This window comes from Scardinius erythrophthalmus, assembly GCF_964197995.2.
Source record: "Scardinius erythrophthalmus genome assembly, chromosome: 19".
Taxonomy (NCBI): Eukaryota; Metazoa; Chordata; class Actinopteri; order Cypriniformes; family Leuciscidae; genus Scardinius; species Scardinius erythrophthalmus.
Genome location: NC_138239.1, coordinates 1400001 through 1415000, shown reverse-complemented (window position 1 = coordinate 1415000; position 15000 = coordinate 1400001). Strand labels below are relative to the sequence as shown.

Below are 15000 nucleotides of genomic sequence, written 5' to 3'. Positions count from 1 at the left end.
GTGTTCAGTTTAATATCATCAAGGTGTGTTCAGTCTAATATCATCAAGGTGTGTTCAGTTTAATATCATCAAGGTGTGTTCAGTTTAATATCATCAAGGTGTGTTCAGTCTAATATCATCAAGGTGTGTTCAGTCTAATATCATCAAGGTGTGTTCAGTCTTAGATCATCAAGGTGTGTTCAGTTTAATATCATCAAGGTGTGTTCAGTCTTAGATCATCAAGGTGTGTTCAGTCTAATATCATCAAGGTGTGTTCAGTTTAATATCATCAAGGTGTGTTCAGTCTAATATCATCAAGGTGTGTTCAGTTTAATATCATCAAGGTGTGTTCAGTTTAATATCATCAAGGTGTGTTCAGTTTAATATCATCAAGGTGTGTTCAGTTTAATATCATCAAGGTGTGTTCAGTTTAATATCATCAAGGTGTGTTCAGTTTAATATCATCAAGGTGTGTTCAGTCTTAGATCATCAAGGTGTGTTCAGTTTAATATCATCAAGGTGTGTTCAGTCTTAGATCATCAAGGTGTGTTCAGTCTAATATCATCAAGGTGTGTTCAGTTTAATATCATCAAGGTGTGTTCAGTCTAATATCATCAAGGTGTGTTCAGTTTAATATCATCAAGGTGTGTTCAGTTTAATATCATCAAGGTGTGTTCAGTTTAATATCATCAAGGTGTGTTCAGTTTAATATCATCAAGGTGTGTTCAGTTTGATATCATCAAGGTGTGTTCAGTTTAATATCATCAAGGTGTGTTCAGTCTAATATCATCAAGGTGTGTTCAGTTTAATATCATCAAGGTGTGTTCAGTCTAATATCATCAAGGTGTGTTCAGTCTAATATCATCAAGGTGTGTTCAGTCTTAGATCATCAAGGTGTGTTCAGTCTAATATCATCAAGGTGTGTTCAGTCTAATATCATCAAGGTGTGTTCAGTCTAATATCATCAAGGTGTGTTCAGTTTAATATCATCAAGGTGTGTTCAGTCTAATATCATCAAGGTGTGTTCAGTCTAATATCATCAAGGTGTGTTCAGTCTAATATCATCAAGGTGTGTTCAGTCTAATATCATCAAGGTGTGTTCAGTCTAATATCATCAAGGTGTGTTCAGTTTAATATCATCAAGGTGTGTTCAGTCTAATATCATCAAGGTGTGTTCAGTCTAATATCATCAAGGTGTGTTCAGTTTAATATCATCAAGGTGTGTTCAGTCTAATATCATCAAGGTGTGTTCAGTTTAATATCATCAAGGTGTGTTCAGTCTAATATCATCAAGGTGTGTTCAGTCTAATATCATCAAGGTGTGTTCAGTCTAATATCATCAAGGTGTGTTCAGTCTAATATCATCAAGGTGTGTTCAGTCTAATATCATCAAGGTGTGTTCAGTCTAATATCATCAAGGTGTGTTCAGTCTAATATCATCAAGGTGTGTTCAGTTTAATATCATCAAGGTGTGTTCAGTCTTAGATCATCAAGGTGTGTTCAGTCTAATATCATCAAGGTGTGTTCAGTCTAATATCATCAAGGTGTGTTCAGTCTAATATCATCAAGGTGTGTTCAGTTTAATATCATCAAGGTGTGTTCAGTTTAATATCATCAAGGTGTGTTCAGTTTAATATCATCAAGGTGTGTTCAGTCTAATATCATCAAGGTGTGTTCAGTCTTAGATCATCAAGGTGTGTTCAGTCTAATATCATCAAGGTGTGTTCAGTCTAATATCATCAAGGTGTGTTCAGTCTAATATCATCAAGGTGTGTTCAGTTTAATATCATCAAGGTGTGTTCAGTCTAATATCATCAAGGTGTGTTCAGTCTAATATCATCAAGGTGTGTTCAGTCTTAGATCATCAAGGTGTGTTCAGTTTAATATCATCAAGGTGTGTTCAGTTTAATATCATCAAGGTGTGTTCAGTCTAATATCATCAAGGTGTGTTCAGTCTAATATCATCAAGGTGTGTTCAGTTTAATATCATCAAGGTGTGTTCAGTCTAATATCATCAAGGTGTGTTCAGTCTAATATCATCAAGGTGTGTTCAGTTTAATATCATCAAGGTGTGTTCAGTTTAATATCATCAAGGTGTGTTCAGTCTAATATCATCAAGGTGTGTTCAGTCTAATATCATCAAGGTGTGTTCAGTCTGATATCATCAAGGTGTGTTCAGTCTAATATCATCAAGGTGTGTTCAGTCTAATATCATCAAGGTGTGTTCAGTCTTAGATCATCAAGGTGTGTTCAGTCTTAGATCATCAAGGTGTGTTCAGTTTAATATCATCAAGGTGTGTTCAGTCTGATATCATCAAGGTGTGTTCAGTCTAATATCATCAAGGTGTGTTCAGTTTAATATCATCAAGGTGTGTTCAGTTTAATATCATCAAGGTGTGTTCAGTCTAATATCATCAAGGTGTGTTCAGTCTAATATCATCAAGGTGTGTTCAGTTTAATATCATCAAGGTGTGTTCAGTTTAATATCATCAAGGTGTGTTCAGTCTAATATCATCAAGGTGTGTTCAGTTTAATATCATCAAGGTGTGTTCAGTCTAATATCATCAAGGTGTGTTCAGTCTTAGATCATCAAGGTGTGTTCAGTTTAATATCATCAAGGTGTGTTCAGTCTAATATCATCAAGGTGTGTTCAGTCTGATATCATCAAGGTGTGTTCAGTCTAATATCATCAAGGTGTGTTCAGTTTAATATCATCAAGGTGTGTTCAGTCTAATATCATCAAGGTGTGTTCAGTTTAATATCATCAAGGTGTGTTCAGTCTAATATCATCAAGGTGTGTTCAGTCTTAGATCATCAAGGTGTGTTCAGTTTAATATCATCAAGGTGTGTTCAGTCTAATATCATCAAGGTGTGTTCAGTCTAATATCATCAAGGTGTGTTCAGTCTAATATCATCAAGGTGTGTTCAGTCTAATATCATCAAGGTGTGTTCAGTTTAATATCATCAAGGTGTGTTCAGTTTAATATCATCAAGGTGTGTTCAGTCTTAGATCATCAAGGTGTGTTCAGTCTAATATCATCAAGGTGTGTTCAGTCTAATATCATCAAGGTGTGTTCAGTCTAATATCATCAAGGTGTGTTCAGTCTAATATCATCAAGGTGTGTTCAGTTTAATATCATCAAGGTGTGTTCAGTCTAATATCATCAAGGTGTGTTCAGTTTAATATCATCAAGGTGTGTTCAGTCTAATATCATCAAGGTGTGTTCAGTCTAATATCATCAAGGTGTGTTCAGTTTAATATCATCAAGGTGTGTTCAGTCTTAGATCATCAAGGTGTGTTCAGTTTAATATCATCAAGGTGTGTTCAGTCTGATATCATCAAGGTGTGTTCAGTCTGATATCATCAAGGTGTGTTCAGTCTAATATCATCAAGGTGTGTTCAGTCTAATATCATCAAGGTGTGTTCAGTCTAATATCATCAAGGTGTGTTCAGTCTAATATCATCAAGGTGTGTTCAGTCTAAGATCATCAAGGTGTGTTCAGTCTAATATCATCAAGGTGTGTTCAGTCTAATATCATCAAGGTGTGTTCAGTTTAATATCATCAAGGTGTGTTCAGTCTAATATCATCAAGGTGTGTTCAGTTTAATATCATCAAGGTGTGTTCAGTCTAATATCATCAAGGTGTGTTCAGTCTAATATCATCAAGGTGTGTTCAGTTTAATATCATCAAGGTGTGTTCAGTCTTAGATCATCAAGGTGTGTTCAGTTTAATATCATCAAGGTGTGTTCAGTCTAATATCATCAAGGTGTGTTCAGTTTAATATCATCAAGGTGTGTTCAGTCTGATATCATCAAGGTGTGTTCAGTCTGATATCATCAAGGTGTGTTCAGTTTAATATCATCAAGGTGTGTTCAGTCTGATATCATCAAGGTGTGTTCAGTCTAATATCATCAAGGTGTGTTCAGTTTAATATCATCAAGGTGTGTTCAGTCTGATATCATCAAGGTGTGTTCAGTCTGATATCATCAAGGTGTGTTCAGTCTAATATCATCAAGGTGTGTTCAGTCTAATATCATCAAGGTGTGTTCAGTTTAATATCATCAAGGTGTGTTCAGTCTAATATCATCAAGGTGTGTTCAGTCTAATATCATCAAGGTGTGTTCAGTCTAATATCATCAAGGTGTGTTCAGTCTAATATCATCAAGGTGTGTTCAGTCTAATATCATCAAGGTGTGTTCAGTCTAATATCATCAAGGTGTGTTCAGTCTAATATCATCAAGGTGTGTTCAGTCTAATATCATCAAGGTGTGTTCAGTCTAATATCATCAAGGTGTGTTCAGTTTAATATCATCAAGGTGTGTTCAGTCTAATATCATCAAGGTGTGTTCAGTCTAATATCATCAAGGTGTGTTCAGTCTAATATCATCAAGGTGTGTTCAGTCTAATATCATCAAGGTGTGTTCAGTCTAATATCATCAAGGTGTGTTCAGTCTAATATCATCAAGGTGTGTTCAGTCTAATATCATCAAGGTGTGTTCAGTCTAAGATCATCAAGGTGTGTTCAGTCTAATATCATCAAGGTGTGTTCAGTCTAATATCATCAAGGTGTGTTCAGTTTAATATCATCAAGGTGTGTTCAGTCTAATATCATCAAGGTGTGTTCAGTTTAATATCATCAAGGTGTGTTCAGTCTAATATCATCAAGGTGTGTTCAGTCTAATATCATCAAGGTGTGTTCAGTTTAATATCATCAAGGTGTGTTCAGTCTTAGATCATCAAGGTGTGTTCAGTTTAATATCATCAAGGTGTGTTCAGTCTAATATCATCAAGGTGTGTTCAGTCTAATATCATCAAGGTGTGTTCAGTCTAATATCATCAAGGTGTGTTCAGTTTAATATCATCAAGGTGTGTTCAGTCTAATATCATCAAGGTGTGTTCAGTTTAATATCATCAAGGTGTGTTCAGTCTAATATCATCAAGGTGTGTTCAGTCTAATATCATCAAGGTGTGTTCAGTTTAATATCATCAAGGTGTGTTCAGTCTGATATCATCAAGGTGTGTTCAGTCTAATATCATCAAGGTGTGTTCAGTCTAATATCATCAAGGTGTGTTCAGTCTAATATCATCAAGGTGTGTTCAGTCTAATATCATCAAGGTGTGTTCAGTCTGATATCATCAAGGTGTGTTCAGTTTAATATCATCAAGGTGTGTTCAGTTTAATATCATCAAGGTGTGTTCAGTCTAATATCATCAAGGTGTGTTCAGTCTAATATCATCAAGGTGTGTTCAGTCTAATATCATCAAGGTGTGTTCAGTCTGATATCATCAAGGTGTGTTCAGTCTAATATCATCAAGGTGTGTTCAGTTTAATATCATCAAGGTGTGTTCAGTCTAATATCATCAAGGTGTGTTCAGTTTAATATCATCAAGGTGTGTTCAGTCTAATATCATCAAGGTGTGTTCAGTTTAATATCATCAAGGTGTGTTCAGTCTGATATCATCAAGGTGTGTTCAGTCTAATATCATCAAGGTGTGTTCAGTCTAATATCATCAAGGTGTGTTCAGTCTAATATCATCAAGGTGTGTTCAGTCTAATATCATCAAGGTGTGTTCAGTCTGATATCATCAAGGTGTGTTCAGTTTAATATCATCAAGGTGTGTTCAGTTTAATATCATCAAGGTGTGTTCAGTCTAATATCATCAAGGTGTGTTCAGTTTAATATCATCAAGGTGTGTTCAGTCTGATATCATCAAGGTGTGTTCAGTCTAATATCATCAAGGTGTGTTCAGTTTAATATCATCAAGGTGTGTTCAGTCTAATATCATCAAGGTGTGTTCAGTTTAATATCATCAAGGTGTGTTCAGTCTAATATCATCAAGGTGTGTTCAGTTTAATATCATCAAGGTGTGTTCAGTCTAATATCATCAAGGTGTGTTCAGTCTAATATCATCAAGGTGTGTTCAGTTTAATATCATCAAGGTGTGTTCAGTCTGATATCATCAAGGTGTGTTCAGTCTAATATCATCAAGGTGTGTTCAGTCTAATATCATCAAGGTGTGTTCAGTCTAATATCATCAAGGTGTGTTCAGTCTAATATCATCAAGGTGTGTTCAGTCTGATATCATCAAGGTGTGTTCAGTTTAATATCATCAAGGTGTGTTCAGTTTGATATCATCAAGGTGTGTTCAGTTTAATATCATCAAGGTGTGTTCAGTTTAATATCATCAAGGTGTGTTCAGTCTAATATCATCAAGGTGTGTTCAGTCTAATATCATCAAGGTGTGTTCAGTTTAATATCATCAAGGTGTGTTCAGTCTAATATCATCAAGGTGTGTTCAGTTTAATATCATCAAGGTGTGTTCAGTCTTAGATCATCAAGGTGTGTTCAGTCTAATATCATCAAGGTGTGTTCAGTCTAATATCATCAAGGTGTGTTCAGTCTAATATCATCAAGGTGTGTTCAGTTTAATATCATCAAGGTGTGTTCAGTTTAATATCATCAAGGTGTGTTCAGTCTTAGATCATCAAGGTGTGTTCAGTTTAATATCATCAAGGTGTGTTCAGTCTAATATCATCAAGGTGTGTTCAGTCTTAGATCATCAAGGTGTGTTCAGTCTAATATCATCAAGGTGTGTTCAGTCTAATATCATCAAGGTGTGTTCAGTCTAATATCATCAAGGTGTGTTCAGTTTAATATCATCAAGGTGTGTTCAGTCTAATATCATCAAGGTGTGTTCAGTTTAATATCATCAAGGTGTGTTCAGTCTAATATCATCAAGGTGTGTTCAGTCTAATATCATCAAGGTGTGTTCAGTCTAATATCATCAAGGTGTGTTCAGTTTAATATCATCAAGGTGTGTTCAGTCTAATATCATCAAGGTGTGTTCAGTTTAATATCATCAAGGTGTGTTCAGTCTGATATCATCAAGGTGTGTTCAGTCTGATATCATCAAGGTGTGTTCAGTCTAATATCATCAAGGTGTGTTCAGTCTAAGATCATCAAGGTGTGTTCAGTTTAATATCATCAAGGTGTGTTCAGTCTAATATCATCAAGGTGTGTTCAGTTTAATATCATCAAGGTGTGTTCAGTCTAATATCATCAAGGTGTGTTCAGTCTAATATCATCAAGGTGTGTTCAGTCTAATATCATCAAGGTGTGTTCAGTTTAATATCATCAAGGTGTGTTCAGTCTAATATCATCAAGGTGTGTTCAGTTTAATATCATCAAGGTGTGTTCAGTCTAATATCATCAAGGTGTGTTCAGTTTAATATCATCAAGGTGTGTTCAGTCTAATATCATCAAGGTGTGTTCAGTCTAATATCATCAAGGTGTGTTCAGTTTAATATCATCAAGGTGTGTTCAGTCTGATATCATCAAGGTGTGTTCAGTCTGATATCATCAAGGTGTGTTCAGTCTGATATCATCAAGGTGTGTTCAGTCTGATATCATCAAGGTGTGTTCAGTCTGATATCATCAAGGTGTGTTCAGTCTGATATCATCAAGGTGTGTTCAGTCTGATATCATCAAGGTGTGTTCAGTCTGATATCATCAAGGTGTGTTCAGTTTGATATCATCAAGGTGTGTTCAGTTTAATATCATCAAGGTGTGTTCAGTCTAATATCATCAAGGTGTGTTCAGTTTAATATCATCAAGGTGTGTTCAGTCTAATATCATCAAGGTGTGTTCAGTCTAATATCATCAAGGTGTGTTCAGTTTAATATCATCAAGGTGTGTTCAGTCTGATATCATCAAGGTGTGTTCAGTCTGATATCATCAAGGTGTGTTCAGTCTGATATCATCAAGGTGTGTTCAGTCTGATATCATCAAGGTGTGTTCAGTCTGATATCATCAAGGTGTGTTCAGTCTGATATCATCAAGGTGTGTTCAGTCTGATATCATCAAGGTGTGTTCAGTCTGATATCATCAAGGTGTGTTCAGTTTAATATCATCAAGGTGTGTTCAGTTTAATATCATCAAGGTGTGTTCAGTCTAATATCATCAAGGTGTGTTCAGTTTAATATCATCAAGGTGTGTTCAGTCTAATATCATCAAGGTGTGTTCAGTCTGATATCATCAAGGTGTGTTCAGTTTAATATCATCAAGGTGTGTTCAGTCTAATATCATCAAGGTGTGTTCAGTTTAATATCATCAAGGTGTGTTCAGTTTAATATCATCAAGGTGTGTTCAGTCTGATATCATCAAGGTGTGTTCAGTCTAATATCATCAAGGTGTGTTCAGTCTAATATCATCAAGGTGTGTTCAGTCTAATATCATCAAGGTGTGTTCAGTCTGATATCATCAAGGTGTGTTCAGTCTGATATCATCAAGGTGTGTTCAGTCTGATATCATCAAGGTGTGTTCAGTCTGATATCATCAAGGTGTGTTCAGTCTAATATCATCAAGGTGTGTTCAGTCTGATATCATCAAGGTGTGTTCAGTCTGATATCATCAAGGTGTGTTCAGTTTAATATCATCAAGGTGTGTTCAGTCTAATATCATCAAGGTGTGTTCAGTTTAATATCATCAAGGTGTGTTCAGTCTGATATCATCAAGGTGTGTTCAGTTTAATATCATCAAGGTGTGTTCAGTCTAATATCATCAAGGTGTGTTCAGTCTTAGATCATCAAGGTGTGTTCAGTCTAATATCATCAAGGTGTGTTCAGTCTAATATCATCAAGGTGTGTTCAGTTTAATATCATCAAGGTGTGTTCAGTCTAATATCATCAAGGTGTGTTCAGTTTAATATCATCAAGGTGTGTTCAGTCTAATATCATCAAGGTGTGTTCAGTCTGATATCATCAAGGTGTGTTCAGTCTGATATCATCAAGGTGTGTTCAGTCTAATATCATCAAGGTGTGTTCAGTCTGATATCATCAAGGTGTGTTCAGTCTGATATCATCAAGGTGTGTTCAGTCTGATATCATCAAGGTGTGTTCAGTCTGATATCATCAAGGTGTGTTCAGTCTGATATCATCAAGGTGTGTTCAGTCTGATATCATCAAGGTGTGTTCAGTCTGATATCATCAAGGTGTGTTCAGTCTGATATCATCAAGGTGTGTTCAGTTTAATATCATCAAGGTGTGTTCAGTCTAATATCATCAAGGTGTGTTCAGTTTAATATCATCAAGGTGTGTTCAGTTTAATATCATCAAGGTGTGTTCAGTCTAATATCATCAAGGTGTGTTCAGTTTAATATCATCAAGGTGTGTTCAGTCTAATATCATCAAGGTGTGTTCAGTCTGATATCATCAAGGTGTGTTCAGTCTGATATCATCAAGGTGTGTTCAGTCTGATATCATCAAGGTGTGTTCAGTCTGATATCATCAAGGTGTGTTCAGTCTAATATCATCAAGGTGTGTTCAGTCTAATATCATCAAGGTGTGTTCAGTCTAATATCATCAAGGTGTGTTCAGTCTAATATCATCAAGGTGTGTTCAGTCTAATATCATCAAGGTGTGTTCAGTCTGATATCATCAAGGTGTGTTCAGTCTAATATCATCAAGGTGTGTTCAGTCTGATATCATCAAGGTGTGTTCAGTCTAATATCATCAAGGTGTGTTCAGTCTGATATCATCAAGGTGTGTTCAGTCTGATATCATCAAGGTGTGTTCAGTCTAATATCATCAAGGTGTGTTCAGTCTGATATCATCAAGGTGTGTTCAGTCTAATATCATCAAGGTGTGTTCAGTCTGATATCATCAAGGTGTGTTCAGTCTAATATCATCAAGGTGTGTTCAGTCTAATATCATCAAGGTGTGTTCAGTCTAATATCATCAAGGTGTGTTCAGTCTAATATCATCAAGGTGTGTTCAGTTTAATATCATCAAGGTGTGTTCAGTTTAATATCATCAAGGTGTGTTCAGTTTAATATCATCAAGGTGTGTTCAGTTTAATATCATCAAGGTGTGTTCAGTCTAATATCATCAAGGTGTGTTCAGTCTTAGATCATCAAGGTGTGTTCAGTCTAATATCATCAAGGTGTGTTCAGTCTAATATCATCAAGGTGTGTTCAGTCTTAGATCATCAAGGTGTGTTCAGTTTAATATCATCAAGGTGTGTTCAGTTTAATATCATCAAGGTGTGTTCAGTCTAATATCATCAAGGTGTGTTCAGTCTAATATCATCAAGGTGTGTTCAGTTTAATATCATCAAGGTGTGTTCAGTCTAATATCATCAAGGTGTGTTCAGTCTAATATCATCAAGGTGTGTTCAGTTTAATATCATCAAGGTGTGTTCAGTTTAATATCATCAAGGTGTGTTCAGTCTAATATCATCAAGGTGTGTTCAGTCTAATATCATCAAGGTGTGTTCAGTCTGATATCATCAAGGTGTGTTCAGTCTAATATCATCAAGGTGTGTTCAGTCTAATATCATCAAGGTGTGTTCAGTCTTAGATCATCAAGGTGTGTTCAGTCTTAGATCATCAAGGTGTGTTCAGTTTAATATCATCAAGGTGTGTTCAGTCTGATATCATCAAGGTGTGTTCAGTCTAATATCATCAAGGTGTGTTCAGTTTAATATCATCAAGGTGTGTTCAGTTTAATATCATCAAGGTGTGTTCAGTCTAATATCATCAAGGTGTGTTCAGTCTAATATCATCAAGGTGTGTTCAGTTTAATATCATCAAGGTGTGTTCAGTTTAATATCATCAAGGTGTGTTCAGTCTAATATCATCAAGGTGTGTTCAGTTTAATATCATCAAGGTGTGTTCAGTCTAATATCATCAAGGTGTGTTCAGTCTTAGATCATCAAGGTGTGTTCAGTTTAATATCATCAAGGTGTGTTCAGTCTAATATCATCAAGGTGTGTTCAGTCTAATATCATCAAGGTGTGTTCAGTTTAATATCATCAAGGTGTGTTCAGTTTAATATCATCAAGGTGTGTTCAGTTTAATATCATCAAGGTGTGTTCAGTTTAATATCATCAAGGTGTGTTCAGTCTAATATCATCAAGGTGTGTTCAGTCTAATATCATCAAGGTGTGTTCAGTTTAATATCATCAAGGTGTGTTCAGTCTAATATCATCAAGGTGTGTTCAGTCTTAGATCATCAAGGTGTGTTCAGTTTAATATCATCAAGGTGTGTTCAGTCTAATATCATCAAGGTGTGTTCAGTCTGATATCATCAAGGTGTGTTCAGTCTAATATCATCAAGGTGTGTTCAGTTTAATATCATCAAGGTGTGTTCAGTCTAATATCATCAAGGTGTGTTCAGTTTAATATCATCAAGGTGTGTTCAGTCTAATATCATCAAGGTGTGTTCAGTCTTAGATCATCAAGGTGTGTTCAGTTTAATATCATCAAGGTGTGTTCAGTCTAATATCATCAAGGTGTGTTCAGTCTAATATCATCAAGGTGTGTTCAGTCTAATATCATCAAGGTGTGTTCAGTCTAATATCATCAAGGTGTGTTCAGTCTAATATCATCAAGGTGTGTTCAGTTTAATATCATCAAGGTGTGTTCAGTTTAATATCATCAAGGTGTGTTCAGTCTTAGATCATCAAGGTGTGTTCAGTCTAATATCATCAAGGTGTGTTCAGTCTAATATCATCAAGGTGTGTTCAGTCTAATATCATCAAGGTGTGTTCAGTCTAATATCATCAAGGTGTGTTCAGTTTAATATCATCAAGGTGTGTTCAGTCTAATATCATCAAGGTGTGTTCAGTTTAATATCATCAAGGTGTGTTCAGTCTAATATCATCAAGGTGTGTTCAGTCTAATATCATCAAGGTGTGTTCAGTTTAATATCATCAAGGTGTGTTCAGTCTTAGATCATCAAGGTGTGTTCAGTTTAATATCATCAAGGTGTGTTCAGTCTGATATCATCAAGGTGTGTTCAGTCTGATATCATCAAGGTGTGTTCAGTCTAATATCATCAAGGTGTGTTCAGTCTAATATCATCAAGGTGTGTTCAGTCTAATATCATCAAGGTGTGTTCAGTCTAATATCATCAAGGTGTGTTCAGTCTAAGATCATCAAGGTGTGTTCAGTCTAATATCATCAAGGTGTGTTCAGTCTAATATCATCAAGGTGTGTTCAGTTTAATATCATCAAGGTGTGTTCAGTCTAATATCATCAAGGTGTGTTCAGTTTAATATCATCAAGGTGTGTTCAGTCTAATATCATCAAGGTGTGTTCAGTCTAATATCATCAAGGTGTGTTCAGTTTAATATCATCAAGGTGTGTTCAGTCTTAGATCATCAAGGTGTGTTCAGTTTAATATCATCAAGGTGTGTTCAGTCTAATATCATCAAGGTGTGTTCAGTTTAATATCATCAAGGTGTGTTCAGTCTGATATCATCAAGGTGTGTTCAGTCTGATATCATCAAGGTGTGTTCAGTTTAATATCATCAAGGTGTGTTCAGTCTGATATCATCAAGGTGTGTTCAGTCTAATATCATCAAGGTGTGTTCAGTTTAATATCATCAAGGTGTGTTCAGTCTGATATCATCAAGGTGTGTTCAGTCTGATATCATCAAGGTGTGTTCAGTCTAATATCATCAAGGTGTGTTCAGTCTAATATCATCAAGGTGTGTTCAGTTTAATATCATCAAGGTGTGTTCAGTCTAATATCATCAAGGTGTGTTCAGTCTAATATCATCAAGGTGTGTTCAGTCTAATATCATCAAGGTGTGTTCAGTCTAATATCATCAAGGTGTGTTCAGTCTAATATCATCAAGGTGTGTTCAGTCTAATATCATCAAGGTGTGTTCAGTCTAATATCATCAAGGTGTGTTCAGTCTAATATCATCAAGGTGTGTTCAGTCTAATATCATCAAGGTGTGTTCAGTTTAATATCATCAAGGTGTGTTCAGTCTAATATCATCAAGGTGTGTTCAGTCTAATATCATCAAGGTGTGTTCAGTCTAATATCATCAAGGTGTGTTCAGTCTAATATCATCAAGGTGTGTTCAGTCTAATATCATCAAGGTGTGTTCAGTCTAATATCATCAAGGTGTGTTCAGTCTAATATCATCAAGGTGTGTTCAGTCTAAGATCATCAAGGTGTGTTCAGTCTAATATCATCAAGGTGTGTTCAGTCTAATATCATCAAGGTGTGTTCAGTTTAATATCATCAAGGTGTGTTCAGTCTAATATCATCAAGGTGTGTTCAGTTTAATATCATCAAGGTGTGTTCAGTCTAATATCATCAAGGTGTGTTCAGTCTAATATCATCAAGGTGTGTTCAGTTTAATATCATCAAGGTGTGTTCAGTCTTAGATCATCAAGGTGTGTTCAGTTTAATATCATCAAGGTGTGTTCAGTCTAATATCATCAAGGTGTGTTCAGTCTAATATCATCAAGGTGTGTTCAGTCTAATATCATCAAGGTGTGTTCAGTTTAATATCATCAAGGTGTGTTCAGTCTAATATCATCAAGGTGTGTTCAGTTTAATATCATCAAGGTGTGTTCAGTCTAATATCATCAAGGTGTGTTCAGTTTAATATCATCAAGGTGTGTTCAGTCTAATATCATCAAGGTGTGTTCAGTCTAATATCATCAAGGTGTGTTCAGTTTAATATCATCAAGGTGTGTTCAGTCTGATATCATCAAGGTGTGTTCAGTCTAATATCATCAAGGTGTGTTCAGTCTAATATCATCAAGGTGTGTTCAGTCTAATATCATCAAGGTGTGTTCAGTCTAATATCATCAAGGTGTGTTCAGTCTGATATCATCAAGGTGTGTTCAGTTTAATATCATCAAGGTGTGTTCAGTTTAATATCATCAAGGTGTGTTCAGTCTAATATCATCAAGGTGTGTTCAGTCTAATATCATCAAGGTGTGTTCAGTCTAATATCATCAAGGTGTGTTCAGTCTGATATCATCAAGGTGTGTTCAGTCTAATATCATCAAGGTGTGTTCAGTTTAATATCATCAAGGTGTGTTCAGTCTGATATCATCAAGGTGTGTTCAGTCTAATATCATCAAGGTGTGTTCAGTTTAATATCATCAAGGTGTGTTCAGTCTAATATCATCAAGGTGTGTTCAGTTTAATATCATCAAGGTGTGTTCAGTCTAATATCATCAAGGTGTGTTCAGTTTAATATCATCAAGGTGTGTTCAGTCTAATATCATCAAGGTGTGTTCAGTCTAATATCATCAAGGTGTGTTCAGTTTAATATCATCAAGGTGTGTTCAGTCTGATATCATCAAGGTGTGTTCAGTCTAATATCATCAAGGTGTGTTCAGTCTAATATCATCAAGGTGTGTTCAGTCTAATATCATCAAGGTGTGTTCAGTCTAATATCATCAAGGTGTGTTCAGTCTGATATCATCAAGGTGTGTTCAGTTTAATATCATCAAGGTGTGTTCAGTTTGATATCATCAAGGTGTGTTCAGTTTAATATCATCAAGGTGTGTTCAGTTTAATATCATCAAGGTGTGTTCAGTCTAATATCATCAAGGTGTGTTCAGTCTAATATCATCAAGGTGTGTTCAGTTTAATATCATCAAGGTGTGTTCAGTCTAATATCATCAAGGTGTGTTCAGTTTAATATCATCAAGGTGTGTTCAGTCTTAGATCATCAAGGTGTGTTCAGTCTAATATCATCAAGGTGTGTTCAGTCTAATATCATCAAGGTGTGTTCAGTCTAATATCATCAAGGTGTGTTCAGTTTAATATCATCAAGGTGTGTTCAGTTTAATATCATCAAGGTGTGTTCAGTCTTAGATCATCAAGGTGTGTTCAGTTTAATATCATCAAGGTGTGTTCAGTCTAATATCATCAAGGTGTGTTCAGTCTTAGATCATCAAGGTGTGTTCAGTCTAATATCATCAAGGTGTGTTCAGTCTAATATCATCAAGGTGTGTTCAGTCTAATATCATCAAGGTGTGTTCAGTTTAATATCATCAAGGTGTGTTCAGTCTAATATCATCAAGGTGTGTTCAGTTTAATATCATCAAGGTGTGTTCAGTCTAATATCATCAAGGTGTGTTCAGTCTAATATCATCAAGGTGTGTTCAGTCTAATATCATCAAGGTGTGTTCAGTTTAATATCATCAAGGTGTGTTCAGTCTAATATCATCAAGGTGTGTTCAGTTTAATATCATCAAGGT

General features: G+C 35.6%; 1 protein-coding gene across 1 annotated transcript in view; it reads left to right on the top strand.

Annotated features, from left to right (window-relative positions):
• LOC308679742 (ryanodine receptor 3) overlaps window positions 1–15000 on the top strand; it is a 187170-nt gene that overhangs the window by 93605 nt on the left and 78565 nt on the right. The gene's annotated exons all lie outside the window — the stretch shown is intronic.